Raw genomic sequence first — 26063 nt, forward strand, 5'->3', positions numbered from 1 at the left:
TAAACTTTGCCACCATTCCACAGGATTTTTGCTGGGCATTCGCTGCTGCTTTGATCACAGAGAATGTAACATTCTTGGAACTCTCTTCCTAACAACATTGAGGAGTGTAGTGCTTCAAGAAGGTGGTTTGCCAGCACCTTCTCAAGAGAAATATGGAATGGACAACAAATATTGGACAAGTCAATGAGATCCAAATCATATGAAAGAACTTTTAACAATTCCTTGCTGTACTGAAACAGAGTCAATAATTTTTATTTGTAGATGTTAAAACTGCTATTTGAAAATGGGGAAATGAACAGGAGAAAACGCACTAATGTTGGCTCGATGAACCAAATGTTATTTTCTCCATGTAGCATTCTACTATTCTGAGTATCCGTTTGGCTTAATCTATGAGAAGTGTCTTTTTAAAAAAAATTCTTACATCAATTGAAATTAAAGTGAAGAAAGCTATAACATGGGCTGCTGATTCACGAAACACTATTACCAAAAGTCAAAATCCACTCCATTGCCCATTCAGTGGAGTCACAGTTAGGCAATAAAATCTTGTTGAAGATGGTTGACATGTTCGACAGCACGTAACAGTAAAAACACATTTCAATAATCAAAGTGAGCTTATTTTTGAAAATACAGATGAAGATGAAAAACTGCAGTGCGAAAGTTGCTGCTGCAGCAGACATATCACCTTTGGCAGTGTGAGCTCTCTCTTGGCAGTCAATAAGGCAGATCTGCAGTAAAGATCTCGAAGTAGGGTATGCCTGCTACTGAAGCAGCCTGAAGAGTCCCAGTAAACTGCAATTTTGCCTGGCACAATGCCAGGCTCTGTCCAATACAGACCCTTGATCTTGGCAGGAAGTGTACCAATCACCATTAAGGCAGGCTTTCCAGATGGAGAAATACAGACATCTTAATTAATTTTCTTCTTTTGCTTGGGATCAGGCAAATAAGTACAATGGATAAAATCCAAGTTTGAAAGAAGGACTTATTTCTGCACTGAACTACGTATATTTTCACAATATTAAGGCAAACCCAAACAATGTCAGAAAATAGGCTCCTACTGAGAGTAGAACAATTGGCCACAAATATTAGTGATCACTTCAAAATACAGTTTAAAATAAATAACTACTCTCCTTCAAGAATTCCAACACAATTGCTTCCTATATTCATTAAAGTCACAGTTCCAATCCTATGCTTATTGAACCTTTAAGAAACATAAGTTTCCTGGGACCAATTAGCATTTCAGAGGACTGACTCTCCCCAAGATCATGACGTACTGCACAAACCTGCAAAAGAGGAAAGATAAATCACTTGCATTATCTTTAAAGCAAAGAGCTGAAAATGTAAGATATCATTGCCTATTTTGAGAACAAACATTCTTCTTTGCAAATTTATGTTATTGATCCCATATTTACCTAATGAGCAGGTGACAATAAGCTTAGTATTTTATCATGTTAAACACAAATCATTTCAGTAAGAGAATGCATGCAGAGACAGTACTGTTGGCAATAGGCTGCTGCTGTGTTTCCTGACAGTGTTTTGAACCTGTGTGTTGAACATGGCTGCCTTACTTTGCTTCTGCACAGAATGTTAGATCCTCTGTTGTAATAAAGGGAGAGTTGTTAAACATTGACCTAAAGGACATGCAAGATGTGCAGAAGGACAGATAGCAAGGAAGACAAAATGGAACAGAAAGGAAACATTTAAAAAATTATCAAATGTTAGTTTGAGAGGAAAGGAAAAATAAATTAATGCAAAGAGAAAGACAGTGGAGGAATGAATTAGATTTATGACTCAAGCTTTTCTATAGGGTCAATGGTGGGAAAGAATTGAAGGTGTGAGGAAGTCATAACCAGAGAAGATAAAGCAAATGGAAACAATAAAATGAGAGGCATGTGTTTAATGGTAAGAGAGGGGAGAAGTGTAGGATGTGCTTGGAATACCTGTGAGAGAAAGCAAGAGAAACAGCCACTGGCTCTGATTTTTGATGCATGCGTGATCCTTCTCAGACGTTTGTAATGAGACTAAAAGCTTTGTTGATGTAAAGATTAATCAGTAGGGATAACCCAGGGTCAAATGCAGCAGACATCTGTCCTTGTCACAGTTATCATTTGATATTAAAAAACGAATTACAGCCAAAATTGTGGTGTAATATGTGATTTATGAAAGGGTGACAAGTCGAAGTAATACCTCTGCTGCTATGGGGCAGGCTAATTAACTTACAGCACTTGTTAATACCTCCAGGGTCTAATCTATTCACAGCTGTTCATCAATGAATAAACCACAGAAAGGGGAAACAACAGTTTCTGCTCAATAACTGCTAAATAATCCCAGCCCTGAATAATATTTCACTGAAACAAAAACATGATATGTCCATTTCCAGCTATTTCTCAGTCTAGGTTTGCCTATCATGGATGTTATCTGTAATTCTGCATGTGATTGAGGTTTATTTATGCATTATTCATGCACCTGCTGTTAGAAATACAAAGAGTACTCCTGTAACATTATTAGTTCAAGAAGTTACAATGGGCTGCAAAATGCCTTCAAAGCACAGCAGTATTTGAGGGATTTATGTATTCAAGTACATTAGTCACAAAAGGTTAGCATGCAGGTACAGTATGTAATTAAGCAGGCAGATGGGATGCTTTCCTTTATTTCAAAAGGAAATGAACATAAATGTAATGTTATGCTTCTGTTATGCGGGCATTGGTGAGAATACTGTGTGCTATTTTGCTTTATTATTTAAGGAAGAATATAAATGCATTGGAGGTGGCTCAGAGTAGGTTTATGAGAATGACACATTGTCTTGTGAGAATAGGTTAGGCAGGCTGGGCTTGTTTACACTGAAGATTAGAAGACTGAGGACTGATTTAATTGAAGTGTGTAAGGTCTTGGCAAGATAGTTGTGAAAAGGATGTTTCTTTTTGCCGGTCAGTCCAGAACTAAGAGTGCTGTTTTAACACTAAGGAGTTTCCCTTTCAGCCCAGATATGAGGAGATTTGTTTTCCTTCAGAGAATTGTACAATTTTGGAACTCTCTATCTTAGATGGCAGGGTTTTTAATGTTTGCTTAAGACAGAGGTCAATAAATTCTTGCTAGGCAGTAGAATCAAGGGTTATTAGCATAGATGGCCATGTGGAATTCAGAACACAAACAGATCAATCATAATCGTATTGAGTAACAGAGTAGGCTTAAGGAGCTGAATGGTTTATACCTACTCCTATTTTCATATCTTGTAACCTGCAGCACGGAACAATATGTGTGATATATATTCTTCATTCCCTTCAAACAGCTGCACAAACAGTGAATATTTAAACATGAGGACATATGTGATCATTTCCGAATTTATTACTCAATTGTTTGAAAACTGCTTAAGCTGCTAGTTTAAAACAGCTGACAAAATGAATGTCAGTGTAAATACGCCAGTTTACTGCAGTCCTTGAAGCAACTTCAGTTTACACTGTTCAGAGTATTCCCATTTATTTTTGAATTGGAGTGACTCTGATTTATATTATTGTTTGCAATATCTTCATTTTGTTCATTGTTGAAGTTTTTTGGCTCATATGTATTTGATAAGTAATTGTTGATCAAGTGATATCTGTAATAAAAACAGATATATCTATAAAGTGACCCTTTTGGCAGCTGTGAGGATGGATTGGATTCAGAATGAATCATGTGATGTTATGCAGCAAGTCCCTGAGTGTTCCGAAGACTCACTGTAACTTCCATCAGCTATTCATTGATTCATACCGCATTTGAACTGGTGGAGACAAGAGGCATGATTTCAGGAAACCACTTTACCTGGGAAAGGAGATTCTGTAGGTATGATAAAGGAATATTTTGTTGTGGAATGAAGCACAGCTCTGAAAACTTTGTGTAAAAAATGTAAGACTTGATTTCAGGTTACTATGATGTTCTGGCCATGACTTTTTTCAAGCACTGCATCATAGCAATGACGCACAAAATGGACCATTCAAATTTTCCAAGTAAGTAGAGACTGATCCATAGCTATTTGAGAAATAACAAGAAATTGAAATGAATCTAAAATGACAGATTCAAAAATGCTAATGGGGAGGCACCGTGGCTCAGTGGTTAGCACTGCTGTTTCACAGTACCAGGGACCCGGGTCCAATTCCAGCCTCGGGCGACTGTCTGTATGGAGTTTGCACATTCGCCCTGGGTCAGCGTGGGTTACCTTGGGTGCTCCGGTTTCCTCCTACAGTCCAAAGGTATGCGGGTTAGTTGAACTGGCTGTGCTAAGTTGCCCATAGCATTCAGGGATGTGTAGGTTAGGTACATTAGTTAACAGAAATGTAATAGGGTAGGGGAAAGGGTCTGGGTGGTTACTCTTTGGAGGATCGGTGTAGACTTGGGCCAAAGGGCCTGTTTCCACACTGAAGGGATTCTAAAGCAATCAGTATTCTTAATTAGTTTTAAAGTGTCATCAGGTTGCAAGATAAAAGTCCTTGTATGTTATAAAATTTCTAGGAAATTGCTAATTGAAATAAGATGCATTTAAGTAGAACTAGCTGTCTTTGCTAATTTTGTTGAGGTTTTATTATTGAAGTCTGACAATATTCATATAGCAGGGTATTAGCTATTATTGTGGAAAATCCTATTAGTCAAACTAATTTGCACAGGCATGTCAAAATAAATATTACCATTGATGCTACTGTGTTTTCATTGCCTTCATTAATCTGCTCAACAATTCGATGAATAAGGGTTTTAAGCAGTGAGTAAGAATTGATCATGTCCCTGTTCAGTGTGACTCATGTCTCATGGTACTCCTGGTTGTCTACCTGGTACCCCTCTATTCTACACATGGAAATGCTTATTCAACAATATAAAACCACAGACCCCCTCATTGTAGCTGTCTGATAATGTTCTGTCTATAAGTTCATTATATTTGGCACCCAGAATCTAATGGTGTAACTGCAACTGAGCAATAGGAGATGTATTTTAAGAATGAAGGTCAATAATATTTACGAAGATGTTAGGCGAAAAGTGTGTAATTGGGGAATTTATTTGTCTTGAACAACTCATTTTGTGCAATCGAAAATTTATTATCCTGCTTCTTTAAAGAGTTTTGAAACATTTTTCTACAATAAACACAGCATGTAATTATTATCCACTCCAGCTGAAACAATGGGTAGAACATGTCAATGGTTCTTAGTTCTGTTGAGGCCCTTTCTACTAACATCCCACAGATTAACTTCTTCAGTAAAGTCTTTAACTCGTGGAGTTGTACCATGGAGGTCAGTCACTGAACACACTCAAAAGACTCTGCCAATGTACTGTTAGATAAAGAACATAAAAGTTATTACACAAAAGAGAAAAAAAATTATACTTTACAAGTATTACTTGAAATAATCTCGTTAAAAATTATAAAGAAAGATTCAACCCTTTCAGCCCAGAACAATCTTACAAATTTTAGTGAAGGATCACCTTTTCTCCATGTTAAAACTTCTTTTTAAGGTATCATATATCTAATTGATTTAATCTTTGGAAAAGTTCTATGTTTACTCAATACTCTTTCTTCAGTTAATGGCTCTCTTCTGAGAACTTTAAACAAGCTCTGAACTCAACTCACTCGAGATGGGTTCCTTAAACTCATACCTTCAACAGCCTTGTAGGACATCTTCTTCATTGACACTCCACAACCTTATACATCTGGAGTTTTTTCTTGTTTAATTACATGGTCTTTGTTTGATGCATTTAAATGTAATAGAGTCATAGAGATGTACAGCATGGAAACAGACCCCTTCGGTCCAAACAGTCCATGATGACCAGATATCCCAACCCAATCTAGTCCCACCTGCCAGCACTCAGCCCATATCCCTCCAAACCCTTCCTATTCATATACCCATCCAAATGCCTCTTAAATGTTGCAATTGTACCAGCCTCCACCACATCCTCTGGCAGCTCATTCCATACACGTACCACCCTCTGCGTGAAAAAGTTGCCCCTTAGATCTCTTTTATATCTTTCCCATCTCACCCTAAACCTATGCCCTCTAGTTCTGGACTCCCTGACCCCAGGGAAAAGACTTTGTCTATTTATCCTATCCATGCCCCTCATAATTTTGTAAACCTCTATACGGTTACCCCTCAGCCTCCGATGCTCCAGGGAAAACAGCCCCAGCCTGTTCAGCCTCTCCCTGTAGCTCAGATCCTCCAACCCTGGCAACATCCTTGTAAATCTTTTCTGAACCCTTTCAAGTTTCACAACATCTTTCCGATAGGAAGGAGACCAGAATTGCATGCAATATTCCAACAGTGGCCTAACCAATGTCCTGTACAGCCACAACATGACCTCCCAACTCCTGTACTCAATACTCTGACCAATAAAGGAAAGCATACCAAACGCCTTCTTCACTATCCTATCTACCTGCAACTCCACTTTCAAGGAGCTATGAACCTGCACTCCAAGATCTCTTTGTTCAGCAACACTCCCTAGGACCTTACCATTATGTGTATAAGTCCTGCTAAGATTTGCTTTCCCAAAATGCAGCACCTCGCATTTTTTTGAATTAAACTCCATCTGTCACTTCTCAGCCCATTGGCCCATCTGGTCAAGATCCTGTTGTAATCTGAGGTAACCCTCTTCGCTGTCCAATACACCTCCAATTTTGATATCATCTGCAAACTTACTAACTGTACCTCTTATGCTCGCATCCAAATCATTTATGTAAATGACAAAAAGTAGAGGGCTCAGCACTGATCCTTGTGGCACTCCACTGGTCACAGGCCTCCAGTCTGAAAAACAACCTTCCGCCACCACCCTCTGTCTTCTACCTTTGAGCCAGTTCTGTATCCATATGGCTAGTTCTCCCTGTATTCCATGAGATCTAACCTTGCTAATCAATCTCCCATGGGGAACCTTGTCGCACGCCTTACTGAAGTCCATATAGATCCCATCTACCACTCTACCCTCATCAATCTTCTTTGTTACTTCATCAAAAAACTCAATCAAGTTTGTGAGACAATATTTCCACGCACAAAGCTATGTTGACTATCCCGAATCAGTCCTTGCCTTTCCAAATACATGTACATCCTGTCCCTCAGGATTCCCTCCAACAACTTGCCCACCACCGAGGTCAGGCTCACTGGTCTATAGTTCCCTGGCTTGTCCTTACCACCCATTTTAAACAGTGGCACCATGTTTGCCAACCTCCAGTCTTCCGGCACCTCACCTGTGACTATCGATGATACAAATATCTCAGCAAGAGGCCCAGCAATCACTTCTCTAGCTTACCACAGAGTTCTCGGGTACACCTGATCAGGTCCTGGGGATTTATCCACCTTTTACCATTTCAAGATGATCTGCATCTTATGATCTTTCTGGTTTAGGGTGCTACCCTCAAAATTTGATGTTGCTCATTTGTTCCGCGTGGGTTCAATTCCCACTCTGGCTGTAGTTATCTTCTCAACCTTGCTTGAGGGTGTGGTGACTTTCAGGTTAAATTGTGTGTCTGTGTCTCTCACTGATGAAGGAGCAGGACAATGGTGACTTTTGACTTACACGTGACTCCAGACCCACAGCAATGTTTTTGAATCTTGATAAACTTCTGGAAAATCAAGCAATCAATGCCTTCTGGAGTACAATTTACAATTTGCTGTAAATTCAGTAGCATTCAAAATCCATTGCTAGAAATACTAAGAATTATAATGTGATTTGTGCAAAGAATGTAAACAGATTGTAAAAATTATAATTCCTGTAACCCAGGATTTTATCAATCCTGCTACATGTGCAATAGGCTCAGCTGTTGACACTGTATTTGTTTTGCTCTGGTTTATTGTTCCTTTGAAGTTACTTCAGAATTCAAAACCAACACACTTACCTGCCCTAGGCCATAGTTTGGAAATCAAAACAACTTTTTTTCTCTCTCAGAAATGAAACAGTGACAACTTGTAAGCATTAGAAGGAATTGCTTCTGATCCACTTTTGACTGTGCTGTCAGTTTTCATTTCCTTCTTACACTTCTATCTTGTTGTAATACTTGAGCTATGCTGAATTCCATCTGGTCTGATGATGCCACGTGGCCCCTGGGTGGAGATTCGTTGGACTCTGACATCGTTTCCTGATGGCACACTGAGTGGTATCTTCCTCCTCCCGGTGTGAAATGGCAAGAAAGCAGACATTAGGATCTTGACATTGAAAAGAAGTTTCCATTTCCAATGTTTCCCTTCACCTTTGAATAGAGGCTTCAAAATCTTGACATTGAATGGTAATTACCTTACTTCAATGCATTTGCATCTCATTATTCATCCAAATTGGCCTGTTTATATACTGTTCCAATTCCTCTCTTTGTCCCTAAGAAACTAGATGGCACAAATTGCAGTATATCAGAGCAGGTATCTTACTGATTGCTTGACTTGGCCATATTCCAACTGTACTTCAGCACAAATACTTCAGCACAATGTCACTGTATTCTCCATGGACAGTATCCTTTTCGACCCTTCATTTATAGAAGTCATTAGGGGAAATGCCCAGCCTCATCACATTAGGTTTACAGACCAACTCACACATCAGACACACACACACACACCTTAATACAGAATGCATCTAATGGCTCGTAGCTTGCATTCTTATTGCTCACTTGCTTAGTGCTCTGGTTGGTGCCTGTGCCAGGTGTTATTTCTGAGCACGAAGGGAGAGACAGGCAGTGTGCCACAGTTCGTAGCACTGAAAAGTCAAAGGTTGGATAAGTTGCTCTGTCACACCTCCAGCAGTTTATGTGGCAGATACACTACATGTATATGAACCAAATGGGCATATCTGAAAGTCAAAGGAGAGCTGTCCTTAGTGGGGTCAAGGGTCGATACTGTCAGTCAGAGGGTTCACCTACAGTCAGGTACAGGGCACAATTAATTCTAGCCTAGGGGCTAAACCAGGGCAAGTCAGGTACTTGGCCCTACTATAGTCTAGGAATTTGCATCCTTGCAAGTCAGTCTTATTGGTCAAGTGCAACTAATCCAAGGATTACATGTATGTGGATTGGGGTGCTGCAGAGACATCAGTTCAGGGTTTGGGTAATTATTTCTAGCAGTGAGACAAAGGGGGGGGGATTGAATTTGTCGAAAAAGTATGAAAGTACAACCACTGGTGATGCAGGGTCAGGAGAAGTAGTGAGGTGTCCCCAGTGAGTGAGTGAGAGGTACAGAGGGCAGGAAGGGATAATGGTTTGAGAGAATGAGAACAAGGGCCATTCAGTTAAGATGCATGTGATAATGAGAGTTATGGCCCGTGACCTTGGTGAGAAGTGTGTACAGTGGCAGTTAGACTGGCAGTGGTCCTGTGGCTGTGAGGTACAGGTGGTGGCATTTATACTTTCGGAATGCAGAAGAATATTCACCTTCCCTCAGTGCAGGACATTCCCTTTAAGTTGAGACACAGCAGCACTCACCTGGACCATTGCTTGGGGAATGAGGGGAGGGGTATGGTCTCCTTTGACAGTCGGCAGGAGAAAGGATGCCCCTCCTGTCCACCAAGTCCCCTTGCTTTTGGTACCTTTTCCTCAGGAGCACCATAAGATAAGTGGACAGTTTGTGAATTGTAGCAAGTGAATTGTGAATTGTGAATTGTGTGGTGTTCAGCTGAAGTTTAAACCTTGCACCTGTGATATGATCAGAAAGTGCCAACAATGATGAGCATTTCTGCTTTTCCTGCCACATGGTGGCACAAGTAGGATGCCAAAGAGTCCTGGTGCTCAATTAATGATAAACCAAGCAGAAAAGTGTTTGGGAACAGCCACAATGAACAACAGCAGAGTGGACACCATAAGTCTCAGTCAACAAAACAAAATTCAGCCCCCCATAGTCCTCTTTAGTCATAGTTAATGAGTCAATGTAATCTGTATATGGTTACTGATATCTAATAAACAAACAGCAGAATCTGGCAGGGTTATGATTGATGTGGACTATGGTGAGATTTGAGAATGAAACAATTAGACTAATCTCAACATCAGAAGCACCTTGGTCCATCTTTTATGTTTTGACAAGCAGAGTTGGGATTTTCTCATGAGGCAGCTGTGAGTTGTCAATTAAGAGGCATTACAGTGTCACAGATTGAGCCATTATCTCGCACACTCTCTGAAAGTTAGTGGTGTTGGGGTGGGGAGAACAATTGAGGGAAGATGTTCCGGGTAATAGTGAAAGTTGTAGAGCTTGGGCCTTGGAGGGAGGTGGGTGCTGCAGCAGGGACGGAATGAATGAGAGGAAGCAGCGAATGTCACATCTACCCTGTTGGAATGGAGAAGGTCAGAATGACTGTCTTGTAGAACTGTGCTGGACTGTGAAGACGGCACTCAGTTGGGTGGCTGTCAGGGTGCATTGCAGTAGCCTCCTTTGCTGATCCGCCAGGGTAAGGACTCTTCTCCTTTGTGCGCAACCCTTGATCAGATCCCCAGTTCTTGTCAATGAATTTCTGTGCTATCTTCATCTTCTCCGACATCTTCAGGTTCTGTCAATGAGAAGGGCAGCTTCGAAATGCTGTCGCTCATCCAAGTGTGCAGTGGCCTTTTAGAGATGGAGCATCTGTAAGGAATGCAGGTCTTTTAGCAGATACCTGCTGAGTGGTGAATTGTTCTGGGAATGCCCAGGCATGATGTAATTGATACCGTAGAGTGGGGTGTCATTAATGAAGTGCGTTTTGGCGAGAAACTGAGAAAACTTGTTATGCTTTGCAGTGGAACTCCATCCAAACAAATATTTGGAACTCAGACTTAGCCAAAATAAAAGCTTTAGTACAAGCTCTGTCTCTATGAGAGAACAGCTGCTTCTGTTGATATTTATTAATGGTCCAAGTTCCACTGCAGACTACTGAGCTGTCTTTTAGATGTGCATAGAAAGGAAAATTGGTGGTAGTACTCTAATCCAACCATAACCCATCAGTGGATGGTACCCAATGAACACAGCATGCTAAAGCCCATCCTGCTGCTGTTTATAATGGATTCAGGTAGCAAGAAAGGAGGTGCATTTAAATTGGTCATCATAATGGGGTATGCACTATTTCCACGGAGCTTGACAGAGTGGTGACAGTACTCGATGATTAAATAAAGATTCTCTAGAGAGATGTGTTATGTCCAGATCCTAGATAAGGTTCTCCAATTCATTATAATTCCAGACAGAAGATGCAACCTGCTAAACATTTGGGTGAAAAAAATGAACTGGCTTCTCTTTGTTCACCTACCCCTGTGACAAGATTAATTTAGAAAGGATCCCTTCTCTTGTCGATAATAAATTCAATTCAGTTCGATTCAATTCAATTCAATTCAATACCCTTTCCCTCAAGCTAAATGAGCTTTAGGAAGAGCCAAATTAACCAGCCTTTCTTGAGTTAACAACATGAATTTGTTAATCACTAAATGCAAGAAGAATTCATAATGCAACATGTGTATACGCCCATTAGAAATAAAATGTTGGTCCAAAGGAAGAAACATTTTTTGAAAAATGGATCAGAAATATACTATAACTGTTATCTTCTAAAATATAATTATTCATGAAGAGCAGGTAGATGAATGTTCCAGTTGTTGCAGTCAAACTTACTGGTCACGTTGACCTTGGTAGCAGATTAGGTAGTTTCACAATCCTTAGGTTTTCATATAGCATGAAAACAGACCCTTCAGTCCAACTCATCCGTACCAACCAGGTTTCTCAAACTAAATTAGCCCCACTTGTCTGCATTTGCCCTATATCCTTCTAAACCTTTCCTATTCATGTACCTGTCCAATTGTCTTTTAAATGTTGTAACCGTACCTGCATCTACCACTTCCTCTGGCAGTTCATACCAGATATGATCCCTTTAACTTCCTTTCTCTTCTTCCTTAACCAAATGCAGTTTTTTTACTGAGTAGCTTTCCAGATAAATGTCAAATGGCTGCAAACTAAGTTGGGAACTTCTGATTTCCAGCATCTGCAGTTCTTTGTTTTTTTTAACCGAGTTGGAAACCTGTGGAAAACGAAGGAAAGAAAGTCATCAAATTACACTAAATCCTGCCGTGACTATTAAGAGGTGCACAACAGGCAGTTTTGCAAGCGCACAGATAGAAATTAGAAGGTGAACAGAGATGTCAATGAGGTGTTAACTGTCTTGTCATTGCTCTTTGTTCTAGATGTGAAAAACTCTGGCACCTGAGTCACCTTCATGTCTTTTGTTGCTGACTGAGAAAGAAGGAGGATGTTTCATCACAGCTGCATGTGCATCGCTTTCCTCGACTCCCTGCTTAGATGTCCCCGTTCCTCAATGATATACTGTATACATTAAAAAGATGCAGAGTGATTTGGTAGCTTGTCTGACTTCCTTCTGTTTCAATTACAATATTGCTTGGGTCTGTCAAAAGTCAAAAAATGTGGCGCTGGAAAAGCACAACCAGTCAGGCAGCATCGAGAAGCAGGAGAGTCGACGTTTCAAGCATAAGCCCTCCAGTGCCACAATCTTTTACTCTGATCTCCAGCATCTGTAGTCCTCACTTTCTCTGTCTTTCGAAAATCGTGTTAATATTAGTGACTTGACAAGAGAGCAAATCTGCACCTGTACATCCATTCATTCCTGTTGTTGACTGAACGAGCTCCGAATTTCAAATTGGTTGAGATTTTGTAGTCCTGATTCCTTTTGACTTCTGACTGAAATCCAGAATTCAGATTGAGTCAGAGTCCACTTTTTGTCCTATTTCCTTCTATCTGGCTGTAAGCTACTGATTCTAACACTCAGAGGAACAGAGTGTAACAGTGGATGATTAGGGGTTAGTGCTTTGGCTGTGGCATTCCTAGCATGCTCACACTCAAACTCTTGGCGAATTTGGTGAGGAAGTGTATTTGCATGGCAGAATTCCTTCAAAAAACATCAATACAACTTGGCCAAAAAATAAGAGTTAGCCAAAACACATATGACAGCATTCAGCCCACTAGCATACTCCAGTACACATTGACATTTTAATCTTTTGTCTTGCGTATTCTTCAAAGGGGAAAAAAAAACATTTTCTTCAGTTTGGGAAATAGATTAGAATAGTTTTTTTAAAGAATAGAATATGGAAATAATCATAGAATGTGGTTTGCTGTTGAGCAGGGATATTCAGTCCTTTGTTACCTTTGTAGTCAAAAAAGAGCACAGTCCAGTCTGTTTAAAGTTCCTTTGACATCTTTAACTGCTACATCCCATCAGAGTTAAACAGAAACTTTTGCCAATCATCCACTAAATTTACACCTCAATTACTTTGTCACTATAGTAATCCTTGGCATGGTAGCACAGTGGTTAGTACTGCTGCCTAATTGTACCAGCTAAAAACAATGACTGCAGATGCTGGAAACCAGAGTCTAAATTAGAGTGGTGCTGGAAAAGCACAGGAGTCCTGCCAAATGGGCTCAATTCCAGCCTCAGGTGACTGTTTCTTTGGAGTTTGTGTGGGTTTGTTCTGGGTGCTCTGGTTTCCTCCCATGATCCAAAGATGTGCGAGTTAGGTGAACAGGCTGTGCTAAATTGCCCATAGTGTTCAGGGTTGTGTGTGTGTTAGCTGCATTAGTCAGGGGTAAACTATAGGGTAGGGGGATGGGTCTGGGTTACTCTTTGGAGGATCAGCATGGACTTGTTGGGCCAAATGACCTGTTTCCACACTATAGAGATGCTATGCTTTTTTAAAGAAAGACACATTAAGAGCCAAAAATGTCTATGGTGTTCTTTCCCATCTTCGCAGCATATGAGATTAATTCATAAACTTTTGTTTAGAATAGTGACCCTTAGGCCAGACTGATTCAATGAGGTAACTCAATCCAGCTGTGTTTCAGTGAACAGATTTAAATGATACAGGACAACATAAATGTCTTGTATGTTTTGTCGTTTTTTTGTAGACATTTTCACATAAAAATGTAAATATATTCAGGGCTGTTGGTTTCAAGAGAGTTTGGAGCTCAAATGCAAATTTTCTCCACAATGCCCATATTTTTTTCCCATATTTCATTAAGCCCATGCAGTGTTGTGAATTAACCCTCAGCTCCTTCACTAACTGGATGAGGCAAATCACAACAAAGAGAATTCTCAAGAAGAGATAATTGTGAAATTTCTTTCTACAGTTGCAGGCACCACAATATCAACCAACAATTCAATCTTTATTAAATAACTCAAATTGTTTGCACATGAAGCAATATTTTCATAGTCAGAATGGGCTTGTAATCATAATATGCCATTAAGCATAAGATTTTAAAGATTTCTATGTAATCGTTGATTGACATCACTTCTGAAATCTTCTATTCATTGACCTCCTGTTTAAATAAATTTGTAAACAACAGCAATTGCACTTTATGTAACACATTTACCACAGGGAGGAAAAAAGTCATCCCAAAGCAGACGTCTCAGATGGATAGGACACTGTAGAAGGTGTGTAGTATACTTCCCTTTATTGGTCAGTGCACTGAGTAGAGGAGTTGTGAGGTCATGTTGCGGCTGTACAGGATATTGGTTGGGCCACTTTTGGAATATTGTCCACAATTCTGGTTTCACTCCTATAGGAAGGATGTTGTAAAACTTGAAAGGGTTCAGAAAAGATTTACTTGAATGTTGCCAGGGCTGGAGGCTTGAGCTATAGGGAGAGGCTGAACAGGTTGTTTGCCATGGAGTTTCGGAGGCTGAGGCGTGACCTTATAGAAGTTTATGAAATCATGAGGGGCATGGATAGGGTAAATAGACAAGGTGTTTTCCCTAGTGGGCGGCACGGTGGCACAGTGGTTAGCACTGCTGCCTCACAGCGCCAGAGACCCGGGTTCAATTCCCGCCTCAGGCGACTGACTGTGCGGAGTTTGCACGTTCTCCCCGTGTCTGCGTGGGTTTCCTCCGGGTGCTCCGGTTTCCTCCCACAGTCCAAAGATGTGCAGGGTCAGGTGAATTGGCCATACTAAATTGCCCGTAGTGTTAGGTAAGGGGTAAATGTAGGGGTATGGGTGGGTTTCGCTTCGGCGGGTCGGTGTGGACTCGTTGGGCTGAAGGTCCTGTTTCCACACTGTAATCTAATCTAATCTAATCTAGGTTGGGTGAGTCCAGAACTAGAGGGCATAGATTCAGAATGAGAGGGGAAAGATTTAAAAGGGACCTAAGGGTCAACTTTTTATGCAGAAGGTAGTGCATGTATGAAAGTGATGGAGGCTGGTACAATTACAGCATTTAACAGGCATCTGGATGGGTATATGAATAGGAAGGGTTTGGTGGGATATGGACCAAGTGCTGCTAAATCGGACTAGATTAGGTTAGGATAGCTTGTTGGCATGGATGACTTGGACCAAAGGGTCTGTTTCCGTGTTGTACATCTCTGTGACTCCATGACTCTAAACAGAATCCAAAACAGAAAATGGCTCCAAGCCAAAAAAATGATGACAGCCAAATTTTCCATTCACTAAACTTACAATTGTCCACAAATTCTTTGTGAGATTCTGCACAGAAACTTGTTGTGATGAGTTACCCTTTTTTTTTCAGTGCCCTCCACACAGCGTCTAACATCAATGCTGTGGAAGAAATGAACTTTTCAATTGGGATGGGCCATACATAAATCATGTTGCACCCAGCTTCCTTTCAAATTCTATAAGTGGAGGTTAAACTAAAGAGTGGTGGTGTGGGCGTGAGAGTTCAGACAAGGAAAAATCTGTAAATGTGAAGGAAATGGTCAAGACCATAGAGCAATGGAACAATGTTGGGAAATTGGAATTGTGATCAGAAGAGATGAATTGTTTAATGGAGTAGAATAAAATAGTATATCTTTTATGGTTAGTGTACTCAAGTACAGGAATACAGTGAAAAGTTTACAGTGCTGCTTGTCATGATACCTTCTTAGATACAAAGTACCTAGGTATAAATCTTAGATACAAAAAGAGGAATAAAAAGAAGTTGCATTAGATTAGATTCCCTACAATTTGGAAACAGGCCATTTAGCCCTATCACCCTCACCTCGACCTCTTGCCACCTATCGCATTTCCGACGCCTCTCCACCAAGTCCCTCCTCCCTACCTCTTATCTTAGCCTGCTGGACACACTTTCCTCATTCCTGAAGAAGGGCTTATGCCCGAAACGTCGATTCTCCTGTTCCCTGGATGCTGCCTGACCTGCTGCGCTTTTCCAGCAACACATTTTCAGCTCTGATCTCCAGCATCTGCAGACCTCACTTTCTCCTCCATTTCGCCCAATCAGTCCACACTAATCCTTCAAACAGTAACCCACCCAGACCCCTCCCTTATATTTACTCCTGACTTTTAACCGACACTAAGGGGCAATTTAGCAAGGCTAATTCACCTAACACACACATCTTTGGATTGTGGGAGGAAACCCACACAGACACAGGGAGAACTCCACACAGACAGTCTCCCAAGGAAGGAATTGAATCTGGGTCCCTGGTGCTGGGAGGCAGCAGTACTAACCACTGAGCTACTGTGCCACCCCACATTACTGCACAGTGATTCAAAGTATAAGTTAGAAATAAAGTATAGTTAAAAGGATAAACTTAACAGTCAGATATACAAATTACAGATAAACATTACATTGCATTAGCTGAATGCAGGGGCTCCCACATCTGATGTGACTGGCCCCACAGCCTCTGACCACCTGTGCCATACCCCCAGTCCAACTACCATCTCTGCTCCACTCCATGCCTCTAGCCCACTCCTCTCCAGCTCTTCGCTGCTCCAAAGTAAGTTTTCTTATCAGAAAAAAAGCACTTTAAAATCTTCGAATGAAAAGAGAGAAAAATAATTATACAGCATTAGTCAATCATGTAGAGAGGTAAAGTTCAAAACACTAATTGAATGTACAAAGCCTTCATAGCAAGATAGATTACTGACCCAAATAGAGAAAATTAATTTACTCTAACAGCCATTACAGAGACATTGTTGCCGAGTGACCAAAGTTGGGTACTAAGAATTCCAGTATGCTTAATATTTTGAAAACCCAGACAAAATGGAGAGCATTAGATTGGCCTTTATCAGCTGTGTGTCAGCTGTGGCTCAGTTAATTGCAGACCTAACTCTAATTCATAAGATTCTAGATTGAAGTCGTACTCCAGAAACCCATAGCAAAGATCTATGAGTTTCTCCCTTTTGGATGAGATGTGAGAAAAAGACCCCATCTGCTCTCTCAGGTAGAGCTGAAAGATCTCATGGCATTGTTTCAAAGAAACCCAGGTGTCCTAGCCTATATTTATCTCCCAATAAGCATCACTAGCTTTCTTTCAAACCCGAAATTTTTCCTCCATAATAATTGTTTTGGTCATTCTTTTTTATATTGTCTAATCTTACGTTCAATGTGTTTGCAGAATTATGTTTTTTTTAAGTTTGATATTATCTTCAGCCTTTTTAATTAATCCTAAATTGACAGTCCATCATTGTAAATTTTCTTACTCATTTGAGTGTATTCAATCTCTGTATTCAGAAATATCCCTTTAAATCACTTTATTTCTATTGACCTATTCTTGAATGTAATTTCAAGAGTGTGTTGCTGGAAAAGCACAGCAGGTCAGGCAGCATCCGAGGAGGAGGAGAATTGATGTTTCGAGCCAGAGTCCTTCATCAGGAATGTTGAATCCAATTTGTCAATACGCTTAGCCAGCTTTTCTCTCATGTTCTCATAAACGTTCTTATTTAAGGTTACATAAAGTCTCAGACCCACTCTTCACTTGCTCAAACTGGATCTAAAACTAAGTCATTTTGAGGTTGCTGCTACTAATGGATGCCTTCACTATGATATCATTACTTAACCTTGTTTTGTTGCACAGTACTAGATGTGGTACTGCTTGCCCTCAGGCTCCACAACATGCTATTCTAAGAAAGCTTTCTGTGAACTCCATATTTAAGTTGACTTTGTTCATCTTACTTTTCTAGCATATATCATAGAATTCCCACAGTGTGGCATCAGGCCATTTGGTCCATCCAATCCACTCTGCCCCTCCCATCTAAACCCAGTCCCTATCCTATCCCTATATTTCCCATGGTGAATCCACCTAGCCTGCACATCCCTGGACAGAATAGCAATTTACCATGACCAATCCACCTAACTTGTGCATCTTTGGACTATGGGAGGAAACTAAAGTATTTGGAGGAAACCCATGCAGAAACAGGAAGAATGTGCAAACTCCACACAGCCAGTCGCCCGAGGGTGGAATTGAACCCCTGTCCCAGTGGGGTAGCAGTGCTAACTACTGAGTCATCGTGCCACCCTCTATTTGTAGATATAAAATCTCAAAAGGTTTTTGCCATTCGTTTCCTTGACAAGCAATTTCACCTATTGGCCTATTGTTAGAAACAATGATTTTCCAATTGGCGTTCATGTCTCTTTAAGTCATAGTGGACAGTTTCTTTGCTTGGAAAATGCCACATGACTTAGAGACCAAGGGTCAGCACTCCAGGCGGGCCTAAACTGAGTTTTACAATAGTTACAGACTGCCCTGTGAAGGGGTAACCTTCTCTCAACAGTAATGGCCCAACCATTGTTTACCCTTACTCTTACATATCTTGACAATCCCCCTGCTGCTTCCAAACTACAGGACCTCCTATTATCCACCCAACTTTGAAAACCCAACTGCTATGCTTAATAGAATGGCAAATCTCCCTTCTTGCCAATTATTGAGCAATTTAGGAAAACCAGAAGTGATTATTTCCCACACAATGTGTGAAATAACTCCACAGAGGCTGGTAGTCCATCAACAAGTCACTCTTTATTTACACACGAATAGTTCCTGACACTGGTCCAGTTTCCTCAGAGCCAGCTCTCAGAGTGAACAGAACCTCTGATATTCCTGTTTATATCTGTTAGCCAGGGGTCCCTGATTAGACCAGGTTAACAGCCCCAATCAGGGAACCCATATTCTGTGAGGTCCTGCTGGCTGACCTCAGTATAATCACTACAGTGTGGATCTCTATGTTCACCTTAATAGCAGGATCCTGAAGCCCATCCATCTGAACTGTCACCACCTGAAAGAAGACTATTGGATTTGTTAAACAGTCTTTCTTCCAAAAAAATTATGTTGGCTGCTTCTAATTAGTTTTGTTACATCTAAATATTTAATAATTTCCATCTTAATTAGCTCCAAGATTTTCCATACCACAGATGTTAAATTAAATAACATATAATTACCCAGTTTATCTCTGTCACCTTTTTAAAACTAGGTATTATGCTGGCCACTTTCCAGTTCCCCAGCACATCCACTCTCAATAGATTCTTGAAGGGTAATTTCTAGCACTTTCACTAATTTTGCATGAATTTCTCTTAGGTTCTGGTTGGATTCCAGGCTACTTTGGAATGTTGTTCTCTCTTGTTTCAATTAGCTTTCTAATGATTTTGTTCATTTATTATAAAGTCTCTCACCATACTCTTACCTTGTTCAGATTTATAACACTCCTAGCAACCTTTTCTTTTGCGGCCATGATGTGGAGGTGCTGGTGTTGGACTGGGGTTGGCAAGGTCAGAGGCCACCAGGGTATGGTTCAAGAGGTTTATTTGAAATCACAAGCGTTCAGAGCACTTCACCTGATGAAGGAGCAGCGTTCCGAAAGCTTGTGATTTCAAATAAACCTTTCAGGCTATCGCCTGGTGTTCTGTGACTTCTGACCTTTTCTAATCACAAATGTGCTCCAAAGTAAGTACGATGGGCCCCACATGGCCTCATCCTACACAAGAAAATAAGAAATCAGAGCAGTTGTAGGCTATTCCTTCCTTCTATGCTGCCCACAATTCAATAGGATCATGGTTGCTTGCCCTATCTCCATTACTGTTTGTATCAAACGTGTTGTTTAGTACACTTCAAAATGCCTACGTATCTTTTTTTGTCCTCTTTGCTCCAAAGTCCCACCTCAGAATGAAAACTTTCTCTTTGTTGATACATTCGTAGATTACCTTAATTTTTAACATTCTTTCTACGTGCACCTTCCTAGCTTCCATTGTCCCTTCACTAACCATGTTTCTTATTTTCTGATATTTTCTTTTATTTCATCATAGTTTCTAATTTTAGTCACACCAATAGATCGAATATGCCTTTATTAGCTTTAATTTATCTCATATTATTATAGACTATTTATAAACAAAACAGGTAGGCAGACCATAACCCAAAATTATTCTTAATTAATGCTCAAGAGTCATTTGCAAATGTACAAAACAACTATGTTTATAGCGCGTTTATTTTACAAAGAAAATGCAGCAGCTTGTTCATAATATTCTCGATATGTTACTGCAGAGGTCCTAAGGCAAAGGGGCTGAATAGCAGCTGTTCAAACGCCTTTCAAACATCAATAGCAAAGTGATAGTTGCCTATTTCGCCACTTTTACAGGTGTATTCTTCTACAACATCAGCAATTTGTTATTGTTTGTGCCTGCTGTCTTGAGATTTCTCCAGAACCTGGGGTCATAGTCCCAGGATATGGGTTTGGCCATTTATGATTGGGTGACTAATTTCTTCACTCAGTGAGTGGTGACCCTGTGAAATTCTCTGCCACAGAAATACATTGTGGCCAAAACATTCAAGAAGGAGTGAGATATAATTCTTAGAGCTAAATGAATCAAAGGTGTGGGGTGAAAGCAGGAATAGGGTGACCAACCATGATCGTATTGAATGGTGGAACAGGCTTGAAAGGCTGAAAGGCCTACTTCTGCTCCTATATTCTATGTTTCTGTGAGATAAAAATCAGAACTGTCAGGCACCTCTATTAGTAAGTTTTATTTAGCATTTCTCCCTCACCCCATGCATCACCTGTGTGATAACAGCTAGCCTCTCTGGTGACAAGAGTGCGGAGTTAATTTCTGTACACTTCAGTTCTTCTCACGATAGTTATCTGCATCAGGAAGAGCTGTTGAGGGGAATTTTTTTTGCACAGCTATCCATCACAAGGAAAGCAAGAAAGAGTGCTGCACACTCACACCGTGCATGCACACACTCCCTTACCGTCTGTTAACCATCTGCACTAATATACTGTGCGATGGACAGTTGAACGCTGAGCCAAATGAAAATGTTGGTTTAAAACCTACATAGCATTGTTTAAATATTGTTGCACATGATTGGGCTTTTACTTTTTACAAAATAATGTACATTTCATACCTTTCACATTTGGAAGCGGTGAATTAAGCATGCTCACAGTGAGTTATTAAAGGGAGCATATCAAGTGCTTGTGCAAAGACTTTAATGAGGGGATGTTAAAATAATGATGTGCTTTTAAGAAGCTACAGCCCCTTGTGATTACAATCAGCTGAACTGTACAGTTCAATTCTGTAATACTTCAGAGAAGCTGAACAGTCCGCCTCCATATGAAGTGCTGACGTTGGAAAGCTCTTATGCGAACAGTAAAGTTATTTGGAAGATATGCATCTGCACCTTGTTAATTATCTCTCTAGTACTGTGATACAAAAACTGTAGAGCAAGCTACAGCTGCAGAAACAACCTGTGCCCTTTGACTTTTGTTGCATTATTGGAGAACTTACCTGTTATATCTAATTTACACAACATTGTATCTTCTACCTAAAACTCCTGCGAGAATACCATCATTTGAATGTTTTATTGATGAAATGTTCAAACTTTGATGTAACTTAGAAGCTCATCAATCTTAGAGGGTGAAATTCCAATGACGTTTTCACAGGCAGCACTTTAAATATGCCAATGATGTGCAAAAAGATCCTGGGAATTTGCTTTTTTTTATGCATTAGACTATTCATGTATTGCTGTTGTGCTATCTGGAAAGTTCTTTGATCTTTTTGGCATGTTTAGGAATATGCCCCTATAAACTCCATGGGGTTTATTTGCATAAGAACACTAATCACTGAAGATGGAGGGTCACATTGGACTCTCAACATGCTACTTACGTTACTCCACAGATGCTGTCAAACCTGCTGAGTTTCTCCAGCACTGGCCATGAGATGTCTTGTTTACACTGCAGTAATGTTAAAAAGTTAGATATAATAAACTAGCAACAACTTCTGTCCCAATTTCCTGATCAAACTATCATAAACGCTTTGAGAATGTTGAAGAATCGTCATGTTGTGCTGATTTCTGACTTCACCAATATTTCCTCAAAGCTTATTTTTCCACTTTTGCTCAGAATGATTTGGATATTACCTCCCGAATAGTCCATCGGTATCACCCCATTAAACTATTGATCACAGCCTTGAATATCTTATATATTCAGGCTTCACTGCTCTCCAGAAAAGAAAAAAAGCCACATGGAGCACCCTTGTAGGCAAAGCAGCAGCAGATCTGGCTTCCCCACGGTAGCTATTGCGGAAAATACGGAGGCATGAGATTGAGGGTGATTTCGCGTTTTGGATCAGAAATTAGCTAGCTGTAAGAGGATAGAGGGTGGTAGTTGATGGGAAATGTTCATCCTGGAGTTCAGTTACCAGTGGTGTATCGCTAGGATCTGTTTTGGGGCCACTACTGTCTGTCATTTTTATAAATTACCTGGATGAGGGTGTAGAAGGATGGTTTAGTAAATTTGCAAATGACACTAAAGTCAGTGGAGTTGTGGATAGTGCTGAAGGATTTTGCAGGTTACAGAGGGACATAGATGAGCTACAGAGCTGGGCTGAGAGGTGGCAAATGGAGTTTAATGCAGAAAAGTGTGAGGTGATTCACTTTAGAAGGAGTAACAGGAATACAGAATACTGGGCTAACGGTAAGATTCCTCGTAGTGTGGATGAGCAGAGAGATCTCGGTGTCCATTTGCATACATCCCTGAAAGTTGCCACCCAGGTTGATAGGGTTGTTAAGAAGGCTTACAATGTGTTAGCTTTTATTGGTAGAGGGATTGATTTTTGGAGCCATGTTGCAGCTGTACAAAACGCAGGTGCAGCTACACTTGGAGTTTTGCGTACAGTTCTGGTCGCCATGTTATAGGAAGCCTGTGGAAGCATTGGAAATGTGCAGAGGAGATTTACCAGAATGTTGCCTGGTGTGGAGGGAAGGTCTTATGAGGAAAGGCTGAGGACCTTGAGGCTGTTTTCATTTGAAGAAGATTAAGAGGTGACTTAACAGAGGCATACAAGATGACCAGAGAATTAAATAGATTGGATAGTGAGAGCCTTTTTCCTTAGATGGTGATGGCTAGCATGATGGGACATAGCTTTAAATTGAAGGGTGATAGTTATAGATGAGGTATTAGAGGTAGGTTCTTTACTCAGACAATAGTAAAGGCTTGGAACTCCCTGCCTGCAACAGTAGAAGACTCACCAACGTTAAGGGCATATAAATGATTATTGGATAAGCAAATGGATGACAATGGAATAGTGTAGGTTAGATGGGCTTCAGATTGGTTTCATAGGTGGGTGCAACATTGAGGGGACAAAGGGTCTGTGCTGCGCTGTAATGTTCTATGTTCTAACTTGTGGTCATTATCCCAGACCTTTCAATTGTTTATCAGAAGCAATTTTGTTTCCAGTCTCTTCCAGATCCTTATTTTGGCTTTCCATATAATCAAACATAGCTTTGGGTTGTCAGGAAAAGAGTGATTATTGTTGCCCTCCTAGATATCCTCAATTGCTTGAAAATCTGCAGTCGCTATTTGAATGGAATTGGAGGCCATGGGTGGTTTATGACAACCTGTTAGCCATGGATCTGTTTGCAGGGGTCTTCTGGAAAGAACACAGATCTTTTCCAGTTTTACAGCAAAAGGTGAAAGCTAGATTTGAAATGGCAGATCGAACTCAACTGCATCTTCCAGCTCTATACCCCTTAATCCTCTTAGTGCTGTAACACCTATCAAGATCTCTGCTTTGAATATACAAAACAACTAAGCCTCCTCACCTCTCCGGATTAAATATGAGAGGTTAAAGTGCTAGTGAGTCAGAATCATAGAATCTCTTTGGTACAGATAGGTGCCACTCTGCCCATCAAGCCTGCACTAACCGTCTGAAGAGCATCCCACTCAAAATTCTTCCTGTAGAAGGGCAACCAGAGTTGTACACAGTATTCCAAAAGTGGCATTACCAATATCCTGTACAGCCACAACATGACATCCCAACTTCTAAACTCAATGTTATTACCAATGAAGGCACGCTTACCCAAATGTCTTCTTCACTATCCTGTCTACCTGTGACTCTACTTTCAAGGAATTATACACCTGCATCCCTAGGTCTCTTAGTTTGGCAACTGTATAAGTCTTGGCCTGGTTTGCCTTACCAAAATGCAACACCTCACATTCATCTAAATTAAACACCATCTGCCATTCCTCAGCCCATTGGCCGATCTGATCAAGATTCCATTCTACTCTGAGATAACCTTCTTCACAGTCCACTGTGAAATAATTCCATGAAGGCCAGTATCCCATCACCAAGTCATCCTCTATTTACCTTCATCAATCTTTATTTGCCTTCTTCAATCTTTTTTGTTACCTCTTCAAAAAACTCAATCAACTTAGTGAGACACGATTTCCCACGCACAAAGTTAAGGAAACAAAAACTGCATAAAGTTCTCACCAATATTCAGTGTGATGATGTTGAATCTTTTGAACTGTAATGCACCAAGTTCTTTGTAAAAATTTTTTTTCACTAGAGCGAAGAAGGATGAGAGGTAACTTGACAGAGGTGTATAAATGATGAGAAGCATAGATAGAGTGAATAGTCAGAGACTTTTTCCCAGGGCAGAAATGGTTATCACAAGGGAACATAATTCTAAAGAGATTGAGGAAGGTTTAAAGGGGATATCAGAGGTCACTTCTTTACACAGAGAGTGGTGGGTGCATGGAATACACTGCCATCGGTGATAGTAGAGTTAGAGACATTAGGGACATTTAAGCGACTCTTGAATACACACATGAATGATAGTAACATGAAGGGTATGTAGTTTAGTTTGATCTTGGAGTAGGATAAAAAGTCGGCACAATATCGAGGGTTGAAGGGGCTGTACTGTGCTGTACTGTTCTATGTTCTAACAAACGTTTTCTTCTCTCTTTGCACATTCTTCTTTAATTGCTTGCTGTACCTGCACGTTAACTTTCATTCTATAAAAGTACAACTGGTTCTGCCTGAATGTTAACATTTCCCAGTTGCTTATTATTCAAGATATTTTTTTTCTGAACCACATGAATAATTTCTAATTTCTCTAAATTATATTCTATTTCCCATCCTCTCGTCTATTCATATATATGACGATACACCTCTGCAGCCAGTTTCAGGAATTGTAACAGCATTAGAATGAGACAATTGACGTGATACAGCTATTCCTTTCCATGAGTGTTAAATTTAACAAGAACATGAATAATCAATATGAATAATTAACTGGGCAAAAAAGGTAGCATATGGTCATTGATGTTTCTTCTAATCTTCCTGTTATTCTGCAAATTGCTCTAATCTGAAATTGAATATATTTAATATTTAGTCATGCGATATGGACTTCATGGGCTAGGTCAGTATTTATTATCCATTCTAAATTTCCCTTGTCAAGGTAGTGGTGAGTGGCTGTCTTGAACTGCTGCAGTTCTTAGGGGGCAGGAGCACCCATAGTTCTGTTCGGAAGATGTTCCAGGATTGGCAATGTATGTCCAAATCAAGACGGTAGTTGGATTTTGAAGGGATCTTGCAAGTACTGATGTTCCATTGAGCTGTTTTATCTTGAAAGATGCTGAGCTTCTGGAGTGTTGTTGTGCATGCACCCAATTAAATGCCTTTTAGATTGTGGATAGGCTTTGAGGTGATTCATTCACCATGGAACTCCTAGCCTTCAACTTATTCTCATAACCACAATAGCCTTGTAGCTGATTCTATTAAGTTTCTGATTAATGGCAACTCCCAGATGTTGGTATTGAGAGATCCCGCAATAGTTATGCTATTGAATGATAAGGATAAAGATGATTAGGTTAAAACTATGAACTGAACTTTATGCTTGGCAGAGTCTGCTTAGCCAGCTCACTTAATAGCCACTGAAGCCCCTTCCTGAAGAAGGGCCTGTGCCCGAAACGTCGAATCTCCTGTTCCCTGGATGCTGCCTGACCTGCTGTGCAGTTCCAGCAATAAAGTTTCAACTAATAGCCACTAACTAGACAACAACCCTTCAACTGACATGCAGCAGGAATTCAGCCCTCACCCGCAGGAAGTCCCGGTTCATCACACCTGTGAGTCAACTGGGG

General features: G+C 40.4%; 1 long non-coding RNA gene across 2 annotated transcripts in view; it reads left to right on the forward strand.

Moving 5' to 3' along the window:
* LOC122556518 (uncharacterized) overlaps positions 1–12273 on the forward strand; it is a 188930-nt gene extending 176657 nt beyond the window's left edge. For both annotated transcript variants that reach the window (XR_015759709.1, XR_015759710.1), the window contains exon 3: positions 12107–12273. This is a non-coding gene — a long non-coding RNA (uncharacterized LOC122556518). The remainder of the gene's footprint in view (positions 1–12106) is intronic.
* The last annotated feature ends 13790 nt before the right edge of the window (positions 12274–26063 follow it).

Source organism: Chiloscyllium plagiosum, unplaced genomic scaffold, assembly GCF_037043375.1.
Source record: "Chiloscyllium plagiosum isolate Xiang-an unplaced genomic scaffold, Cpla_swu_hap1 HiC_scaffold_16, whole genome shotgun sequence".
Lineage (NCBI taxonomy): Eukaryota > Metazoa > Chordata > Chondrichthyes > Orectolobiformes > Hemiscylliidae > Chiloscyllium > Chiloscyllium plagiosum.